This window comes from Schistocerca cancellata, chromosome 7, assembly GCF_023864275.1.
Source record: "Schistocerca cancellata isolate TAMUIC-IGC-003103 chromosome 7, iqSchCanc2.1, whole genome shotgun sequence".
In the NCBI taxonomy this organism is placed as follows: Eukaryota; Metazoa; Arthropoda; class Insecta; order Orthoptera; family Acrididae; genus Schistocerca; species Schistocerca cancellata.
The window spans coordinates 64915723-64938660 of NC_064632.1; the positions used below are offsets into that span (position 1 = coordinate 64915723).

General features: G+C 41.7%; 1 protein-coding gene across 5 annotated transcripts in view; it reads right to left on the reverse strand.

Moving 5' to 3' along the window:
* Positions 1–22938, reverse strand: part of LOC126091958 (uncharacterized) — a 349369-nt gene that overhangs the window by 142028 nt on the left and 184403 nt on the right. The gene's annotated exons all lie outside the window — the stretch shown is intronic.

A 22938-nucleotide genomic window follows, 5' to 3' on the forward strand; every position in this document is an offset into this window, starting at 1 on the left:
ACATATTTGAAATGCTAATGGCTTACATGTCTGCGGGGACGCGCACCAGGTAACATATGACAGGTGCCTCAGCTGGAAGAATGTCGTGACACACCTGAGGTCAAAGTCTGGCCACGTGTTCAGCGTCGGGAGCTGGAGCACCAAGATATTCACTACGACCTTCATAATATGTCCGACTGGTCTGTGACACACCTGAAGCTACATTAGTCTTCACTTCAAAATAACGCGAGTAAGAGATATTTTGCACCAATTTCCGCAAGTGCTGGAACAGTACTCTTTCACCTCATGCGACTCAATGTCTGGTTTACACTGGATTGTGCATGAGCATACGAGCATTCTCTCTCGTGCAAACGGCATGCGAGTGCAAGCAAACCGTTTTGTGCGATAACTACCGAGTGTTTCAAAATGAATATCTGGGTTTTAACGCTTTGTAGCACTTATTACATTTAAATTACAATTATAAATACTACATCCAATGAAAGAGCAACTCCAACAGTTTTGTTTGTGTCACTGTGTCTTCCGTTAGAAAGTGGCGAAGATGGCGACTAGTGAACAGAAACCACCTTGTGTTTTCCAGTATGAAATGACAATCTGTTTTTACAGCGCAACGTGCATTCCGTGCTAAATTAGATTCCAATCCAACAAGTGGTGATAACATTCCTACATGCTATCATCAATTTGAAGAAATCGGCTGTCTTTGCAAAGGGAAGAATACTGTACGACCATGAGTGACAGAAAAACGTGTTGAACGAATGAGGGAGTCATTCACGAGTAGCCCCAAGAAATCAGTTCGGTAGGCTACTAGCGAATTTGCAATTTCAGTAACGTCTTTGGGGAGATTTTTAAGGAGAATCTTACAGCTAAGTCCATACCGTTTGCAGTCGTTACAAGTTCCAAAGCCTACAGTCTACGGTTTATGTTCCAACTCTGAAAACGAGATGTCGCTGCACGACGAACATTTTCTGAATAGTGTCGTAATCAGTGATGAATCTATGTTTCGCCCAGATGGAAATGTCAACAAACATAATGTGCATATCTAGGAGTCAGCAAATTTCGACGAGATGGTACAGTTGCAATGGGACTCCCCAGAACAATGTTTTTTGTACCATTTCACGACATAAAGATTATGGGCCTTTCTTTTTCGGTGAAGCTACTATAAATGGTGTTTCTTACCTTGATGTACTACATCAGTGGCTCTTTTCTCAATTGGAAGGAACTGAACCGCTTAACTTTATTTGGTAGCAAGATGGTGCGCCGCCTCTTTGGTGTAACTCATTACGCGACTGGTTGAAGGACGTTGTATCGGATCGCTGGATTGGCCGCAAGGGGCTAGATCACAGAGGTTGTACGGCATGGCCTCGATGTTCACCCCATCTGCCGCCTTGCGCTTTTTACCTTTCGGGCTTCATAAAGCATAATGTGTATGTGTCTCCGCTACCAGCTGATTCAGTTGGCTTAAGAAATACGATTCGAGCAGTTGTTGCAACCGCTGTTCCAGACCTAATGATCAAGGTTTGGGAACAGCTCGCCTATGATTCGATGTGTGTCGTATGACGAATGGTGCTCACACTGAACACTTGAAAGAAAAACTGTTTGAATTGCTCTTTCATTTGATACGTTACTTATAATTTTAGGTGGAATGTAACAGACGCTACAAAATCTTAAATTCCGATATTCATTTTGAAACACCCGGTACTTTTGAGTTGCGTGTCCTATGGAGTAGTCGCAAGAGAATGTAGTGCTGTTGACAGAAAAATGTGGGTACCGTAGTAGATGCCTATGAAATCTAAGAAAACCACAGCACAAAATGCCAAACAAAATGAAATTCGAAGATTTTGATTACGCGGAGATCCACAACTCTAAGCGTTTAATAAAAGACTAAATTGTCGGTTGTAGGCTCTACTGTGCTTTATAAAATCATGCTGTTTCCTAATTTTGGTCGTGAGCCATTATCAAGCACGTTGGTATCACCTAGTTTTGCAGGCACTCCTTATTAAACCGTATACATTCATTCGCCTTTAACATCTTTATCCAAGTAGGTTGGTAATCAGCTAATAGCACGATTTTAATAAAGCACAATACAGCCTACAGCGGAGAATGTATTCTTTTATTAAACACCTAAGAGGCTGTGGATCCTCAAGAAAGCAAAATCTTCACGACTCTGCCTACTGCGACATGGTATAACGTCGTTAAATACCAATGTATTTGGATAACGATGTTAACGATGAACGAATGTATACGGTTTAATAAGAAGCGTCTGCAAAACTAGGTGATACGAAGGCGCTTCGTAATGACTCACAGCCGGAATTAGCTAACAGCATGATTTTCATGAAGCACAATACAGCCTAGAACGGACAATATATTATTTTATTATAATGAAATTTGCAAGCTAAAAACATCACATAAATGTCGGGCAGGGGATGTGATAATGATAAATAACCTCATTAGTTTCTTCCATCGTGCGGAAAAAAGGCAGAAGTACAAAATTTTGTACTTTTCATTAAAAGAGCTAAAAAAATATCCTTGAATGTAAGAAAACACGAATATGTATTTATTATGTCGATTAATGTAAAATTTAAAATATATGAAAGATCTGATAATTCGCGTGGCTTACTTTCATGGCAGTTGTAATTACATCACAGATGTATCACTGTTATTTAAGCATTTTTATAAATCCTTTTTCCGCGATCGTGCTCTCTTTCTTCCAACGAACTTTATAGTAGATTTTATCAAGTGACAAGTCGTATGTGTATCTTACATTTCATTAATCATTCTTTATCGAAATTAGCTTCCTCATAGCTACTTTAATAAGACAGTTTAGTACTTGGCATAAATCACAGCAGACATCAGGAACTATCCGCGATACATCAACTACTGAAATACGAAAACGCATTCTTTGTTGATGTTTGTCTGACCACATTAAAGAACACTGCCCATATTGAAAATCTCTTCGGGTTTGCTGCCGGATCCTAAAATCAACTTGACTCGATATTTCGGCGATCCAGCTGGTCGTCATCTTCAGGAAAATGCTGCTTCTGCTGATGAGTCCCGCTGACGCCAGGTTGCAAATCGACGTCCTATATAGGGCACCGTTCAGTAGACGACGCATGCGCCGCCCATCACGGTTGCTGCCTTCAGAGACAAGGAGGTGGCGCCGCCCTTAGTGGAACACTGCTGGCAACGATATATCGCACTCACGGCCGCACCGAAAAACGTTCAATTTTGATGCGAGACAATACAGGATACTACGTCTTACCAAGAGGAAACCCATTGTCTCTGTTGATTAAATTATCCGCCAACCTAATTTCAATCGCCTCTTTATAGACACTGTTCCAAAAACCGGAAATGTTGGCAACTACCACAGTTTCATCAAATTTCATACTGTGTCTCTCATTTAAGCAGTGTTCTACTACTGCCTATTTTTCCGGCTGTTGTAGCCTCGTATAACGGCGATGTTCCACACACCTGTCGTGCACTGTGCATTGAGATTAGGTTGGCGGATAATTTAATCAACAAGTAGGATTCCAAATGCTTTGCGTTCTCTGTTGATATCTTCTGTGGTATTCATTTCTCGTAAGTCCTGTCTGACTTTTTCTAACTGAGTCATTTTACGTTTTTTGAATTTACTAGTATTACATTAAGTAGTTTTGTTTGTTTGTTTATCTACTGTTGTCCATTCTGTAGATGTGACCATAGAATGCTTTGCGCGAATCCGTCGTCTTCCAGATAAACAACTCCCTGACACCGGTACTGCATAACGGAGACAAGCTGTTCCATTATGCTCTGGTGAACGTTCACGTGGGCATCCATGGGTCCAGTAGAGCTCGTGCAAGGCACCGTGACAGCCAAGGAGTATCTTACACTGGTTGCAGACTACGTACACCCCCTCAATGACGATCATGTTTCCCGACAGCAGTGGCATTTTTCAACAACCATAATGCGTCATGTCACAAGGTCAGGAGTGTGGTGGAGCGAGTCGAGGAACACAGTGACAACTTCGTTGATGCTCTGCCCCCCCCCCCCCCCCTCAACTCGCCAGATCTGAACCCGATCGAACACATGTGGGATGTGATTGAACGGGGCGTCGGGGCTCGTCGCCCACCCTACCCAGAATTTACGGGAGTTAGGGGACTTGTCTGTGCAGATGTGGTGCCAACTCCCTCCAGCTACCTACCGAGGCCTCACTGCTTCCGTGCCACTACACATTGCCGCTGTTATCCGTGCCAGAGGTCGGTAAACTGGTTATTACGTAGGTAGTCATAATGTTACGGCTGATCAGTGTGTGTTGGCGGCACCATAAATTTTTCAAAGAATTTTTCGCGTTTTGTTTGCAGCTTCATCAGTTTTTGAATGGTATCCAATTTCTGAGGCATATAACGCTCCAGGCAAGACATCTGTCTCCTAATGCTGAAGATTCGCATAGAGGATATAACTTTTTTTATATATAGTGATTCCTAGTTGTTCTATACGCTTTCCGGAGTTCGGTGGCGCTTTCTACATTGGCTTTACGGTCTAGTCCAGATGGTACTAAGATTTCTCCGTGATATTTAATAGAAGACACAGGTGAAATTGTCCTATATTTCGATTTCGTTTGTAGTGGAGATCTGATATTCTCATGTAAATTTTCCATCAAATTAGTCTTCTCATATTATATACAGGGTAGTCCATTGATCGTGACCGGGCCAAATATCTCACGAAATAAGCGTCAAACGAAAAAACTACAAAGAACGAAACTTGGCTAGCTTGAAGGGGGAAACCAGATGGCGCTATGGTTGGCCCGCTAGGTGGCGCTGCCATAGATCAAACGGATCTAAATTGCGTTTTTTTTTTTTTTAAATAGGAACCCCCGTTTTTTTATTACATATTCGTGTAGTACGTAAAGAAATATGGATGTTTTAGTTGGACCACTTTTTTCGCTTTGTGATAGATGGCGCTGTAATAGTCACAAACATATGGCTCACAATAATCAGCAGGTATCATGTAGTTTCCTTTATTGTCTGTCTCTGGTTTTACATTTATTTGACGAAAACACGATGTTGATGGTTTACACCCAGGTAAAGTCTCCTGGAATATCTTGTAAAAATTCCAGATGTTGTTCTTCTGGAACTCCTGATCTACTTTTATGATCCTGCTTTTGTCGCAGGTACTTCTTTTGCGACGAATTGTTTTTTAGGTTAATTTTTGTATCTTCAGGAAGGACTCTCATGTTTCAGGTGTTCCATTGCAGTGATTCCTTGCTTTGATTCTCTCGTGGATGGCTTCGTCGTAGGTCGTGTTCCACCATCTGTGTTTACGTTTGCTGGTTGGCTGTGCTAATTTCATAGCTGATGTTTATAATGTGTTGCGGAGTTGTGGCCGTTCCTTGGGATCCTGTGCCTCACGAGCGAAAGGCTCGGTGTTTTTCTTCAGGCAACCTGTATCAGATCTTGGAAATCGGTCTGGATCTGTTTGTTTGGAGCCTAATTTTGATTTGTGCTAAGTAGTATTCCGAATGAACAACTCCCTTTCGTGCTCTGAGATTTTGAATCTCAGGCATGTGCTTTGTAGAAACTGGCACATTATCACTCTGGAATTCCCCATGATATAATAGATTTGGTGACGTCCATGATTTCTTTTTGTGTAAACTTTGTAGACGTAAGACTCAGCGAAAAAGAGATATAGTAGTTTATTAGATATTATCCAACGTATTAGTCCGCCAATGCGTTGAATGAAATCCTACTTTTGATCTATATTTCTTCTCCATGCCGGCCCAGTAGGATTGTCACATAGTGTTTGGGAATCATGCTTGTAGTTTCCTGTAGGGCTTCCCAAAAGCCGCCTACTCTCTTGAGGATCTTTCTTGTTATCACTTTTACCTTGAGTATTTATTTCAGGCTTGTGCTTTGTTGCTTGATTTCACTATAAGAACTGAGATTCTTTCACTTGAAGGTGTAAAGTCGATAACTGAATCTAAATCGTTTTTCTTGCAGCAAAGGCAATCCCATGTAATGATAACTTTGATTTTTATGACCGATTTACCTTTAAATATCCGAAATATTCTAAGTCGATTGAAACTATATCTATTTTATTTTCATTACTGTCGTAATTATGCCTGAGACTCACTCGTGTAGGTGGCAATTCAGACATTTTGTGATATTTTGTTTATAGCCACATGAGAAACTTATTTTTGGAGACCATATCTAGTTTAGCAATCGCACGCGAGACCATTTTTACTCTTTAGTTCATTTCTCAAGCTGCCCGTCCAGTCATTGTCCTTAACTGCCCCAAGTACAAAAACTCATCAAGTGATTATAAGAACTTGATCGTTAATTTGCAGTATTTTATTTTCAAACTCTTGAGTGTAATTACCCTAGTTCTGATTTTGAAGCCTCGTTTCAAACTTTCTCTGAGTTATTTCGTTCATTGTTGAGTTTTTCTGCACAAGAGGAAACAGTACGTCACCAGCAAAATGAAGACTATAGAGACTGGTTCCATTTACACGTGTTCATTTCTTTACCTATGTGTTATCAGGAAGGGAAACGAAAGTGAAAAATTTTATGAATAGTCAAAAAGTAGCAATTATTTTTTGACTGAAGCAGCACTCATAATTTATTGCCAACAGTTTCGATCCCACAGCTGCGATAAACCAGTTTCATTTCTTGTTAAACTGGCGCACTGGAGAGTCAAAACACTTGTGTTTTTGTTTTGTTGTGACACGGATTATCAAGCAATCGCAACTGCAAGATAATGGACTTGGACACGTATCGACGTTTATAGATAATGTGTTATCTTCAGCGGACGGAAACGTCGCCGCCGTGGCGCTTCATTGGAATGTCTTGTACCGTGTCACATGTTACGTTTGACGGTTACTCGGCTCCAAGCGCTGTACCGCCGTTACGTTACTCCAGAACTGCAGTGCAGCGCCACTACGGGTCCAACCACTGTGGACAAGGCTACACAGAACACAGGCGTTGTCTGCTGCTGCAGGTCTTGCGCCCTGCTGCTATTTCCATCTTTTTGCTTAGCCAAAAGCATGGGCCGGCATGGAGAAGAAATATAGATCAAAAGTAGGATTTCATTCAACGCATTGGCGGACTAATACGTTGGATAATATCTAATAAACTACTATATCTCTTTTTCGCTGAGTCTTACGTCTACAAAGTTTACACAAAAAGAAATCATGGACGTCACCAAATCTATTATATCATGGGGAATTCCAGAGTGATAATGTGCCAGTTTCTACAAAGCACATGCCTGAGATTCAAAATCTCAGAGCACGAAAGGGAGTTGTTCATTCGGAATACTACTTAGCACAAATCAAAATTAGGCTCCAAACAAACAGATCCAGACCGATTTCCAAGATCTGATACAGGTTGCCTGAAGAAAAACACCGAGCCTTTCGCTCGTGAGGCACAGGATCCCAAGGAACGGCCACAACTCCGCAACACATTATAAACATCAGCTATGAAATTAGCACAGCCAACCAGCAAACGTAAACACAGATGGTGGAACACGACCTACGACGAAGCCATCCACGAGAGAATCAAAGCAAGGAATCACTGCAATGGAACACCTGAAACATGAGAGTCCTTCCTGAAGATACAAAAATTAACCTAAAAAACAATTCGTCGCAAAAGAAGTACCTGCGACAAAAGCAGGATCATAAAAGTAGATCAGGAGTTCCAGAAGAACAACATCTGGAATTTTTACAAGATATTCCAGGAGACTTTACCTGGGTGTAAACCATCAACATCGTGTTTTCGTCAAATAAATGTAAAACCAGAGACAGACAATAAAGGAAACTACATGATACCTGCTGATTATTGTGAGCCATATGTTTGTGACTATTACAGCGCCCTCTATCACAAAGCGAAAAAAGTGGTCCAACTAAAACATCCATATTTCTTTACGTACTACACGAATATGTAATAAAAAAACGGGGGTTCCTATTTAAAAAAAACGCAATTTAGATCCGTTTGATCTATGGCAGCGCCACCTAGCGGGCCAACCATAGCGCCATCTGGTTTCCCCCTTCAAGCTAGCCAAGTTTCGTTCTTTGTAGTTTTTTCGTTTGACGCTTATTTCGTGAGATATTTGGCCCGGTCACGATCAATGGACTACACTGTATATAATATGAGAAGACTAATTTGATGGAAAATTTACATGAGAATATCAGATCTCCACTACAAACGAAATCGAAATATAGGACAATTTCACCTGTGTCTTCTATTAAATATCACGGAGAAATCTTAGTACCATCTGGACTAGACCGTAAAGCCAATGTAGAAAGCGCTACCGAACTCCGGAAAGCGTATAGAACAACTAGGAATCACTATATATAAAAAAAGTTATATCCTCTATGCGAATCTTCAGCATTAGGAGACAGATGTCTTGCCTGGAGCGTTATATGCCTCAGAAATTGGATACCATTCAAAAACTGATGAAGCTGCAAACAAAACGCGAAAAATTCTTTGAAAAATTTATGGTGCCGCCAACACACACTGATCAGCCGTAACATTATGACTACCTACGTAATAACCAGTTTACCGACCTCTGGCACGGATAACAGCGGCAATGTGTAGTGGCACGGAAGCAGTGAGGCCTCGGTAGGTAGCTGGAGGGAGTTGGCACCACATCTGCACAGACAAGTCCCCTAACTCCTGTAAATTCTGGGTAGGGTGGGCGACGAGCCCCGACGCCCCGTTCAATCACATCCCACATGTGTTCGATCGGGTTCAGATCTGGCGAGTTGAGGGGGGGGGGGGGGGGGCAGAGCATCAACGAAGTTGTCACTGTGTTCCTCGACTCGCTCCACCACACTCCTGACATTGTGACATGACGCATTATGGTTGTTGAAAAATGCCACTGCTGTCGGGAAACATGATCGTCATTGAGGGGGTGTACGTAGTCTGCAACCAGTGTAAGATACTCCTTGGCTGTCACGGTGCCTTGCACGAGCTCTACTGGACCCATGGATGCCCACGTGAACGTTCACCAGAGCATAATGGAACAGCTTGTCTCCGTTATGCAGTACAGGTGTCAGGGAGTTGTTTATCTGGAAGACGACGGATTCGCGCAAAGCATTCTATGGTCACATCTACAGAATGGAAAACAGTAGGTAAACAAACAAACAAAACTACTTAATGTAATACTAGTAAATTCAAAAAACGTAAAATGACTCAGTTAGAAAAAGTCAGACAGGACTTACGAGAAATGAATACCACAGAAGATATCAACAGAGAACGCAAAGCATTTGGAATCCTACTTGCAAATCACACACTCGCTCATAAAGCTACAAAATACTGGAAAGTAGTGGATAGAGCAACGCCTGAAGCAACACGGTGAATTCATGAATAGATGTTGGGAAGAGAAGAAGAAACAGAAGCTGTCAGTCAGAGCTACCAAGCTGAAACGAGCTCTTCACCTGGGCGTAACGAAGAAAGAGTATGTAGTAAGCGAGACATGTAGCCAATAGGCAATCAAATAGCTGACAGAGTGACTAATGAAATCTCTGCTGGATTCCAGAAGATAACATTAGCCCGAGATGCCGTTCTGATGTAATACTAGCAGATGGCATCAGAGCGTGTATAGTAACTGTCGACATCGATACATGTAGCTTATTGTAAAGCACAGGAAAGTGTACAGGAGGCCTTGTCCAGCAATAGATGTTTGATGACGAGGTAAAGCATGTTCCGCACCGAAACACGTCGCATCGTCAGCTAATTTGGGAACAGGAGTACAACTCAGAGTGATAACTATGCCAACTAGTGATGAGACTCCATGCATCGAGATCTGACCCGACGACTTCTGTCATTAGCCTTGGCGGGTTGCCTAAACGCGTAGGCGAACTCGACCGCAGTACTGATGTCGCCATCGAACTCTTCGTACTGGGACAGATGACACTTGCAAAATTACTTCAACCATATTAAGAACTATAAGGAATCAAATCCTTAGCAACAGCGAGTTTACTAAAGTATAAGTGGCGTTTCCTTTGCTATTGTTCATAGCAACATATATTAAGAATTCCCACCATTGTTCCACCTGTCAAGGACACACTCTCTGACAGTCTGACGTACACCTGCTTTTTGCTGACCTGGTCAGGGTTACGAGGTGGACATATTTTTGTAGCTGATGGTTCCTCAGACTCCCACGCGTACGGAAAATACAGCGAGAATATCTTACAGTTCACCTAGCCGCCAAAATTAACACCGCTCAGTGCGAAGAATACACGACTAAGTTTTTGGTCATTTGGGGCCATACAGCTTGCGTGATTTAGATCACAGTGGTGCCAACTCTTGCAGGAACAAAGGCTCTAACATGGCTGGTCATGGAATCGAACCGAGCTTGGATGACAGATACGGTTACGTCTTTGCCAGTCTCTCAGCAATCCTTAGCCTGACGTTTTAAATGGTTGCGAGAAGGCATGGGAAAAACCGGCTGGTTAAAAGCATTACCGATATTTCAGTTCTGAATACCCGGTATTGTGCGGTATTTGTTTTATCTCGGTTATAACAAGTGTTTATTTTTACTAATAACCCGGTAAAATACTAAAATATCAACCAACCATAGCAGCAGTACAAAAAATATTTCCTTTTTTTTTAAATGGAGTAGTTTCTTTCATAAAATTTCCACTGCTTTGAAATACTGCGTTATTACAGAAGATGAGAAAAGTGATCAGTGGTAATTTAATAACAATGCCGACATAAACGAGCAACAAACACGTGGCATAAGAATTGATACAACACTGCTGAGAGGGTACTGTACCTGTTATCATGTGGATGGCCTATAGGTTGGTACGCGTGTGCATGCAGTGTGAGACGAATGCCTCACCGATTAAGAACGGAAGGAATCACAAAAAACTTGCGACAGCATATAAGGAGAATATTAAAAATTATTAATTAAATCGTGGTTTACAACAAAAATAGAAATAGCTGATCTGTTATCTGAGTCTACTCTACAAAATATGTCTTTATCTGTTTGCGCTTTTGAAACCGTAGTAATTAACCAGAAAATTATTCTTCAGCCTGAGTTTTCCCCCTTTAGCAATAACTGTTCGTAACCCAGAATGAGATTTTCACTCTGCAGCGGAGTGTGCGCTGATATGAAACTTCCTGGAAGATTAAAACTGTGTGCCGGACCCGAGACTCGAACTCGGGACCTTTGCCTTTCGCGGTCAAGTGCTCTACCATCTGATCTACCCAAGCACGACACTGCTGAGACGGTACAAAACAGGAGAGCTTCTGTAAAGTTTGGAAGGTAGGAGACGAGGTACTGGCGGAAGTAAAGCTGTGAGGCCGGGGCTTGAGTCGTGCTTGGGTAGCTCAGTTGGCAGAGAACTTGCCCGCGAAAGGCAAAGGTCCCGAGTTCGAGTCTCGGTCCGGCACACAGATTTAATCTGCCATGAAGTTTCACTGTTCGTAATGCCCAGATACAGGTATAATCCTCGATTACATTAGTTTTGAGCGCATATCACAAAATTAGACTCAATGGGAGAATAATGCCGATTTTTGTAGTATTTAACCACTTTTCATTTTTGGAGAAAAGTAGTTAATGGTGGACATGCTAAGTTTTCTTTCATTCGTCTATTTAATTTAAGACTGATTCCATGTATCTTGAAACGCAGGGAGTAAATTTTTTTCAGTCTTTGTACAATTTATACGTATATTACAGGACATAACAGGAATAAAAAACCGAAACTCGATTATTTCAGATATCGGTTAACCGGCGTCGAAAGTAACCGATATAAACGAAAATCGGTTGTTTCAATGATAACTGCCATCCCTAGTCGAGAGGTGGTGGAGAACGCACTTGGCAGGGCGACATTCGAACACCTTGTGTATCGAGGTGGGACAGGACAGCATGACGACATGCAGTCTTGCACTATCTTGCTGCATATAACGTCACGGAAACCTCGAAGATGGGGGCCACAACCACAAGTAACATGTCAGAATTGTAGCACTTGCTGTCCAAAATAGCGGCTCTGCGAAAAATAGGTGATAGTGCTGTGTACTAAATGGCAATCGATGACAATCATGAATGCAATCTGGCAACGTACTGGTACTTCTCCAAACGTCGTTGCAACTACCCACCTGGACACTAGTCTTGCTGTTTCCTGAATGAAGGTACGTGACACAGCTGCGTGAACCTGCATAGTACTGTCAATAATTACCTGTCCTCTCGGGCGCTAGTCGCGCAGGACCACCGTGATGGTTCGTGGCATTGAGCATGGTTCTCTTATACCTATCGATTTCATATTCGTGCCGGCCGAAGTGGCCGAGCGGTTCTAGACGCTACAGTCTGGAACCGCGCGACCGCTACGGTCGCAGGTTCGAATCCTGCTTCGAGCATGGATGTGTGTGATGTCCTTAGGTTAGTTAGTTTAATTAGTTCTAAGTTCTAGGGGACTGATGACCTCAGCAGTTGAGTCCCATAGCGCTCAGAGCCATTTTTTGATTTCATTTTCATATGACAGTCGTGGGAAACCGACCAAGGCAGGCAGGAATGTCAACGAACGCATTCTCGACAGGCCATGATGTTGCCGCTGTTAAGTTCCAACACATACTGGTAGAGGTGTCGCCTCCTTACAAGAGGTATAACACGATCTTCTCACAAACAAACATCATTCAAATGGGACTTGTCAATGACTAACCCACAGTGTAATATGTCCTAGTATGCGCAATGTATATGGCATTCCTTCTACGTAACTGCCCCAAATTGCTATCATTTACACATCAAAGCATGTTTCAGCCAGTTCGAAGTCTGTTGCATATATCGCGAATTATTTACAGAAGAACGGAACCGACAACGTGGAAAATAGGTTTGGATTCGGGAGAAATGTAGGTACACGTGACGCAGTACTGACCCTACCACAACTTATCTTAGAAGAAAGGTTAAGGAATTCAAACCTACATTTCTAGCTTTAGTAGATATGAAGAAACCTTTTGACAATGTTGACTGGAATACTCACTCGAAATTGTGGAGATAGCACGGGTAAAATACAGGGAACGAAAGGTTATTTACAACCTGTATAAAAATCACATGGCAGTTATGAGAGTCGAGCTGATTTGTTGGTCCACGTGTTAATTCGTATAATCAAAATAGGGTCTCCCGGCCAATAACATCATACGAGCATTTCAGTGGTTGAGAAGGGTGTGAGACAGGATTGTAGCCTATCCCTTATGTTACTTAATCTATACAATGAGCTAGCAATAAATGAAACCACAGCAATATTTGTAGAAGGAACTGAAGTTCCGCGGGAAAAATAACTGTGAGGTTCGCCGATCATATAGTAATTCAGTCAGAAACAGCATAGGACGTAGAAGAGTATTTGAACGAAATGGACAATGTCTTGAATGGAGGATGTAAGATGAAAATCAACAGAAGCAAAATTTGGATGTGATATGCAGTCGAATTAAATCAGGTGATGTTGAGGGAATCAGAATAGCAAATGAGGCAGTACAGTAGAAGAGATTTGTTATTTGGGGAGTAAAATAACCGGTGATGGCCAAAGTAGAGAGGATGTACAATGCAGACTGACAATGGCAAAAAAAAGTTGCTGAAGAATAGAAATTTGTTAACATCAAACACAGATTTAAGTGTCAAGAAGCCTTTCCTGAAGGTATTTGTCTGGAATGTAGCCTTGGATGAAAGTGAAATGTGGACGATGTACAGTGCAGACAAGAAGAGAACATAAGCTTTTGAAATACGGTGCCACAGAAGGATGCTGAAGATTAGATGGGTTGATCTTGTAACTAACGAGGAGGTACTGAACATAACCGGGGAAAAAAATAAAGTTTGTGGTGCAACTTTATTAAATCGGTTGAGTAGGACACATTCTGAGACATCAAGGGATCACAAGTTTAATACTGCAGGGAAGTGTGGGGGATAGGGAATTGTAGAGGGAGACGAAGCGATAAATACAGTATGCAGGTTCAAAAAGATGTAGGCTGCAGCATTGGGAGATGGGGAGGCTTGCGCGGGGTGGATGTAGGCTGCAGCATTCGGAGATGAGGGGGCTTGCGCGGGGTAGAGTAGCGTGGCAAGCTGTATCAAACCAGTCTTCGGACTGGAGGTCAGAACAACAACACAGCACATAATCATATTAGTGGCCAGTGGTGTATTTCAACTGCGCGAGTACAGGCTGTTACACAGTCAGCTGCAAGACAGAAAAGCTCTGCACACAATGTGTGGCGCTCTACACAGTGGAAAGTGGGCCGCGTTCATGTGTCACCACAGCTGCGAGTTAACGACACTTCTCAAAGAAAGCACCACATCGTAAACCCCCAACGGTGACTCAAGAACTCTCTTCGAGAAGAAAACCGTTACACCTCTCATCTTCGTTCCATGACTGGAAGTATTTTAGGCTGAAATGTTAACACAATGGCACGCAACGAGTTATTGATCCCGCGCAAGCGATAACCCAGGTGATTTGTTGTTCCACGTGTTAATTCGTATAATCAAAAAGTGCTAACCGCCAGCGTGCAAATAAGTTCACTGACATGAAACCAGTCACAGTTAATTCACGCTACCTGTGCATTGACGATTATGATGGCTATGGTTCAGAGCACTTGATTCATTCGTTTGTTGCGTACCAAGACAAATATAGTCACATGTCGATACGAAGTGTATTAACCGTTTTACTTGTTGGAGATTGCTTCAAATTCCACACTAAGTTAATCGAACGTTCTTATTAATGATGACGTATCGTAAGGGTTACCTTAGTTCACCATTATTAAATTTAATCTTCGTGGAATGCTCCTTGAAAGTAAGGTCTCCTGAGGTAAAACGGTTATTTTTTCTTTTTGAAAAATTTGTTTCGTCATCACTGTGACACTGTCAGTGACTATCAGTGTTTCTCTGAAATTGAAGTTAGTATTAATTACAACTATTGATAAGTTCTATAATTCCACTTCCACACTTTTCTGGTCGTTCCTACACACTGAATCACCGAGTGGTGTTATAGGGATGTTACACATATGCAAGTTACATACATGGTGTTAAAGGAAGAATGGCTAATATTCACTGATATAGCAGGAACGGTCACTCTAACAAAAACATCTAGCAAGCGTGGGCTCTAAAATGCATATCTTACGAGCATCTTTGGTACTATGAAACACCCTCTTCTACTGAGCAATTGCTTATAGATCTTAAGGCATGCATTTTGTTGTGGTCCATACTACCACGTCTCAAAATATGGGAGCAAAGACCTTGCAGTAGAAGAGATTTGTTTCACAGTACCGAAGACGAAAAATTGCTCGTAGCTCTTAAGGTATGCATTTTCGACCTTATGTTTACTGAGACTTTCTTGCTTCTAGTATCGTGTATTTTCAACTGTATGCGTTTACGCTATTAACTACGATACACCCTGTATACTGTTACTGTAACTCATCTGGAATACAGGAATGAATTTTACTACGGTCATTATCGGGCAGAAAGGAAAAAAAATACAGCTGCTGGAACACAATTTCTGGGAGCCGTCAAGAAACTTACAAGACGAGACCACACTGGTAATGAAGGCTTCTTTTTAAGAAGTAAATTTCGAATCGTTAATAGATATAATAAAACAGAACAGAGACAAATGGTAGTCCCATCTCCAGTGAACTGTTGATAGGACAATCCCGATATTAATGTGGCAATATCAAGCAAAGTTGAAAAAAGAGAAAGACTTTGACCAAGCTACACGTCGGAACAAGCAGTCTTGGCTAGCCTGCAAATAGTGGTAGATGATAATGGTGGACGACGACGACGACGACGACGACGACGACGACGACGACGACGACGGAAACGTTGGAATTATTTTTACTCATAATATATTTATTAAGAACAGAACTCCAGAATAGCCGTCTTTGTTATTATAAAGCGAAGGTATGTGACAAATACTTTCGTTTCCAACGGTATATTTATCGTATGTTGAATGGAAGTTGTGATGAGGTGGTGTATAGTCCCCTGTAAGCCGAAACAACTGAAAACACTTATGACCTACGTGGTTTAGTGAAACGCTTGCTGTGAGGTGTGTTGAAGGGGAGTGTGGACTTAGGAATCTGTTTAATTTTCGAAAGTAAAACAGTTGTCTTGCATATAATCCTGTTGTTGTAGAGAACACGCACAGTTCTGGTAATACAGACCTGCCTTATTACGCTTGTCGAAAAGCGGAGCGCCTTGCACTGAAGGTCAGCTGTGCGGAATACAGGAAGAGATGAAGAAAGCCCGTCCACTTCCGGGTCCGCACCTTTCCTTTTCCGAAAGAGCGGTAATTCGTTGCGATCCCACGTTATTTTTATTTATTTCTTCCCCAAATATACACACTCCCATCAAAGACAATGATATGACAAAGGACTTGTTCCGGAAGAGGACAGTACACACCGCTGTTTACGTTTCAATAGGTTTTCCTAAACCATTTAAGGCAAAAGCCGGGATAATTCCTTTGAAATGGCACGGCAGATTTCCTTACCAAATCTGAGTGAGATCCATCTCTAACGGTCGCGTTATCGACGAGACGTTACTCCTAATCTTCCTTCCTTTTCTAAAATGTGAAACCAAGGTAAAAATTACCCAGCTTAGGCCAGAAAAGATGTTGATATAAACGAAATTTCGTTCCTGCTATGCTGTTATATATTTCGCACTATCACAATAAGTCCAACGTTATCTGCGGAAGTTGTTTTATAGGACTTTTTTTAAAAGCAGATTTTTCGTAATCGTGTAGTAAAAACAGGTAGACTGCAATACAGCGCTGTCATAAAAATTGTTATTTAACGGTTACAGCTAACAAAAAAATCTTGTAAAGTAAATAAAGGTTTATTAGTAACCTGCTCTCCATATCAGACACTTAAAGGGCTGAATTTTGAACGTGACCAACGTGAAGAACACTAATAAATTCAACCAGACACTAAAACACCGAGAAAGTGCACAGTAAGGTACAGCGCGATTAGCAATAAAATTATAGCTGTCTGAGCTAGCGGATGCCATAGGAGTAAGGTAAAGTGGTCTGTAATGCGAAGGTTGAGTTAATCACCTCCGTAATTTACAAGACATGGTCTTGTTGGAAACGGTATGTCCTTGCGTCCCTCCGACATCTTGAACTCATTTACCCAACCAGTTTTAGGAAAAATCTACATCTTATTATGTACCCTGACACACACCAAAGGTAAGGCGCTCGTCAACACAAAGGTCGTGTGCTCTCTCTCTCTCTCTCTCTCTCTCTCTCTCTCTCTCTCTCTCTCTCGTTCTTGGCATGGTCCTATTCAAGTTGAGTGCCGTTGGGCAGAGAAGAAAAATAAGATACATTCTACACGAAGACTTAAATTACTATAAGAAAGCTTTGTGCTATACAGATGTAGTATACGACAGTAACATATGGACCAAAAAGAGTAACTGACGTTGAGCAATTATTTGTTACTCAGGACGAGACGTACACTACCTGAAAAAGGGAAAGCAATGGCTGGTGACTACTACACAAGTATTTTGGGCCCGTTTGATGAAAACACTGCGCGACCCACAAATGTGCTTTGGTTATTTTTAGGACACTGAAATATGAAGTTTTGGAACATCCAAAATTTTCTCCAGATTTAACATCCCCATACTTGCGACCAGCCCCACAGTTTAAGAAATTTTGTGGCCGGACAATGTTTTCTGTACAGTGAAGTCGTTATGGCAGCCACATGGGCGTAGTTTGCTCACCTTCCAGACTCACACTTATGGGACGGAATCTACTAACTAGAGAAACAAAGGTCCAAGTGCGCGGAGCTAAAACACACATTTCCCCCCCTCCCGCCCCCAACCCCGAAAAAAAATATAAAGTATTACGGCTATATAAAGTTTCCCCCTTTAATTCGTATTTTGAAATTCTCCAAGTGAATAATTTTAAGAAGAAACTACTATTTTGGGATTTTGAGACGTTTCTTTTTCTTCCAGCTGTAGCTAAGTCACCGTGTTGCACGGCTGTTCACCCTGCAGTATTTGCTCGGTCTTGTTGACGTTTAAGCGGGTGCTGACGTTGACAAACTTGGCGTTTCTGTTTACGCTTGATACGCTGTGAGGGTAGTCAACAGTACGAACCACTCAGCTAATCGACAGTATTCTCTTAGTACTGTTTGGCAATGCAGTCCATCGCAAGCCGCACTGGTTTCTCCAAATGTCGTTAGCCTCGCTTGTAGCAATAAGGCATGAAATGATTAAATGTTCCTGCATGCATCTCCAAAAATATTCGTACAAACATTGCGGCAACGACAGGTTAGAGATCACTTGTTAGGGGGTTGAGTCCGATGTTGAGGAGTATGCTAGGAATGCAGGCCCTCAAACCCAGTTAGGCACTGTACCACCATCCGGCATTTAAACGGTCCAGCAACACAAGTTTAAAGTGTATTTACTGCATACGCAGGCTCACGCCGTAGGCCACAATTAACGTTCCAATGCTGCTCTTCGGTCCATTCACATATCTCCGGTGTATGGAACTCCTTTAAAGGTACAGGGCACTAATAAATAGTGGAAAAATTGAAAATTTTTATGATTTTATTAAATTCTGTAGTTTTTCCTGAATTAATTGATATATATTATACAGGGTTACAAATGAAAAATGATCAATGTATACCAAATTTTAAAGTTACGGTCATGTATGCCGCCACGCTCTCTTTATTTCTGTAACAGAAACCAGTATTATTTCGAAAAGAACTGCGAACTTTCTGTTTCCAGCGATTATACGTATGATACAGTGTATATGTTGGTAACAGTGCAGGTTTCTAGTGTCTGTCAATGATTATCTTTGCTAGTATTTACTACTGTTTCGCTGAAGCAGTTTGCTCACGTGTTACTGAACGTTTGTTGTCTAAGTGCTACATATATCTGTGGAAGTACATATCCTTTAGTGCGCAATAAATACGAACTATGCCACACATCAAGAAATTCAACAAAAGGAATTTCCGTGGTAACCAGTTCACAGACAAAGCAAGGCAACCTCTTGAAAGTAACCTATGCATCAGTTCTTCAGGGAAGAAACTCTCACACGGCACGCCTTCTGGTGATTCAAATTTATGTGTTAACAATGACGCTGTTTGTAGTGGTTGTTGTGGACATCTTATCTTCTTTGATAAAGGAAGTGGCGAAATGTAAACAATGTGATGGTGTAAGCTGTCGGGAAATAACTGAACAAAAAAGTAACAGGTAGGGTTTAAATTAGTTGTTCTGTGTAGATCGTGCAATAAATCTACCTCGAAAATGACTTCGAACATTGTGCATAATTCATATGATGTGAAACTGAAGTTAGTGTCTGCAACGCATGTAATAGGAAAAGGCTGCTTAAACGTTTTGTGGTTTCATGGATCTTCCTCCTCCTCCCAGTAGGTTCAGCAAACACACAAAAATACTTTTAGGTGCCCTGACGGTTGTGTCTAAAGCATCTATGAAACGTGCGGTAGAAGAAACTGTAAATATTAGTGAAACCAGAGACATTGCTGTTGCACTTGATGGGATCTGGCACCATCAAGGCCATCGTTCCTTGAATGGTGTTGTAAGTGCTACTTCTCTGGAAAATGGGAAAGTTACTGATGTTGAGTGCTTATCTAAGTACTGCCACACCTGCCATGGTAACACTGAAGGACATACTGAACATCATTCTCCTAACAATTATAATAGTTACAGTGAAGGTATGGAATGTGATGCAGCTCGAAAAATATTTCAGAGGTCGGTGCCCATTTATAACGTTAGATATACGAAGCACCTAGGTGATACAGACTCTAAGGCTTTAATAAAATTAATGAGTTCAGTGTTTATGGTGGTACCTTGGTAACAAAACTGGGGTGTTGTGGACATGTGCAAATGAGGATGGGTGCTGAGCGAGGAAGCTAAGAAGAGAAATGAAAGGAAAGTTGCAATCTGATGGAAAATCTCTGTCTGGCCGAGGCAGATTGACAGAAACTGAAATAGACCTCCTTCAGAGTTATTATCGACTGGCCATTAGACGAACTGCACCATTGAATGATGTTACAGCAATGAGAAAATCTGTATGGCCATCTACAGGGTGTTTCAAAAATGACCGGTATATTTGAAACGGCAATAAAAACTAAACGAGCAGCGATAGAAATACACCGTTTGTTGCAATATGCTTGGGACAACAGTACATTTTCCGGCGGACAAACTTTCGAAATTACAGTAGTTACAATTTTCAACAACAGATGGCGCTGCAAGTGATGTGAAAGATATAGAAGACAACGCAGTCTGTGGGTGCGCCATTCTGTACGTCGTCTTTCTGCTGTAAGCGTGTGCTGTTCACAACGTGCAAGTGTGCTGTAGACAACATGGTTTATTCCTTAGAACAGAGGATTTTTCTGGTGTTGGAATTCCACCGCCTAGAACACAGTGTTGTTGCAACAAGACAAAGTTTTCAACGGAGGTTTAATGTAACTGAAGGACCGAAAAGCGATACAATAAAGGATCTGTTTGAAAAATTTCAACGGACTGGGAACGTTACGGGTGAACGTGCTGGAAAGGTAGGGCGACCGCGTACGGCAACCACAGAGGGCAACGCGCAGCTAGTGCAGCAGGTGATCCGACAGCGGCCTCGGGTTTCCGTTCGCCGTGTTGCAGCTGCGGTCCAAATGACGCCAACGTCCACGTATCGTCTCATAAGCCAGAGTTTACACCTCTATCCATACAAAATTCAAACGCGGCAACCCCTCAGCGCCGCTACCATTGCTGCACGAGAGACATTCGCTAACGATATAGTGCACAGGATTGATGACGGCGATATGCATGTGGACGGCATTTGGTTTACTGACGAAGCTTATTTTTACCTGGACGGCTTCGTCAATAAACAGAACTGGCGCATATGGGGAACCGAAAAGCCCCATGTTGCAGTCCAATCGTCCCTGCATCCTCAAAAAGTACTGGTCTGGGCCGCCATTTCTTCCAAAGGAATCATTGGCCCATTTTTCAGATCCGAAACGATTACTGCATCACGTTATCTGGACATTCTTCGTGAATTTGTGGCGGTACAAACTGCCTTAGACGACACTGCGAACACCTCGTGGTTTATGCAAGATGGTGCCCGGCCACATCGCACGGCCGACGTCTTTAATTTCCTGAATGAATATTTCGATGATCGTGTGATTGCTTTGGGCTATCCGAAACATACAGGAGGCGGCGTGGATTGGCCTCCCTATTCGGCAGACATGAACCCCTGTGACTTCTTTCTGTGGGGACACTTGAAAGACCAGGTGTACCGCCAGAATCCAGAAACAATTGAACAGCTGAAGCAGTACATCTCATCTGCATGTGAAGCCATTCCGCCAGACACGTTGTCAAAGGTTTCGGGTAATTTCATTCAGAGACTACGCCATATTATTGCTACGCATGGTGGATATGTGGAAAATATCGTACTATAGAGTTTCCCAGACCGCAGCGCCATCTGTTGTTGAAAATTGTAACTACTGTAATTTCGAAAGTTTGTCTGCCTGAAAATGTACTGTTGTCCCAAGCATATTGCAACAAACGGTGTATTTCTATCGCTGCTCGTTTAGTTTTTATTGCCGTTTCAAATATACCGGTCATTTTTAAACACCCTGTACTTTCAGAAGTTGTCCACAGGTGAACACCCTGTTCACCGACTTTGGTTTAAAGGAGCAGATTCTTGGTGTGGTTCCCAAAAAGCAAAAGACAGTGGTCAAATATAATATCATAAGCATTCTCTTCCTGAGCCTGTTATGAATGAAATAAAACCAATTTTTAGGGACCTGAGTGAACCTGTTTTGCTCAGTAAATGTATTCATGGGAGCACTCAGAATACAAATAAAAGTTTCAACCACTGTATTTGGGAAAGATTAGCAATAATGTTTTTGTAGGACTAAATACATTAAAAGTTGGTGCAATAGATGCAGTGATATGTTCCAATGGTGGAGTCATAGAAAGGTTGGAAGTTCTGAGGCATTTAGGCATAAAATGTGGCTCTAGTATGGAAGTTCAATTGCTTGCGTGTGACAGACAACGGGTGCATGAAGCTGAAAGAATCGCTCTTCGCCCGCATCTCGTGGTCGTGCGGTAGCGTTCTCGCTTCCCACGCCCGGGTTCCCGGGTTCGATTCCCGGCGGGGTCAGGGATTTTCTCTGCCTCGTGATGGCTGGGTGTTGTGTGCTGTCCTTAGGTTAGTTAGGTTTAAGTAGTTCTAAGTTCTAGGGGACTGATGACCATAGATGTTAAGTCCCATAGTGCTCAGAGCCATTTGAACCATTTTTTTGAATCGCTCTTCAAGTTACCAAAGAAGCAAGAAGTGTTAAACGGAATGTCAAGAGGAAGCTTGAAGATGAAGAAATGCTGCAGGATGATGTCTACGCTTCAGAAATGTTCTGAGGCACAGTTTAATTGAACTCATATCTTGATTCGCAATTTCCCACAAGTTGCATTTTTCAGAATTCAGGTACAAATATTTCCTAAAGTTTATAAAGCATTGCTCTAATTATTTTGTGTAACTTGCATTGGTACATACTTACGTAGTAGACCTTATCTTTACTGCAGAATCAACTAAATTATAGAGAACATTTTATTAGGAAAAATTTATAAAAATTAAAATGTAAGATGATATTTTTTCCTTGTAATACACATAAAAGGTGGAATTAAATAGGTCTAGTACCTCAGCCATCATGTCATGAACATCTGGCAAAAATTTGTTCTCCTTCAAATATAAACACTGAATTAAATAGTACCTCAATTTGGGGAAGCATTTTGTAAAAAAAAACAAAACATCAATTTCTTTCTAATTTTTGTAATAACCCTAAGCAGGTTCAAAAATATTCAAAATACTTATAATTTGCTTAGAAAGTGTGCTCCACTGCCTGATATCAACAAAAAATTTCTAAAACACAAATTATAAACAGTGCCTGAAAGAAATAGGTGTTGATTTTTACATAATATTGAGCCGGAAAAGTACCGTGTATCCTTAACTTTCTTACGTTTTATTTCCTACGAGGCAAACAC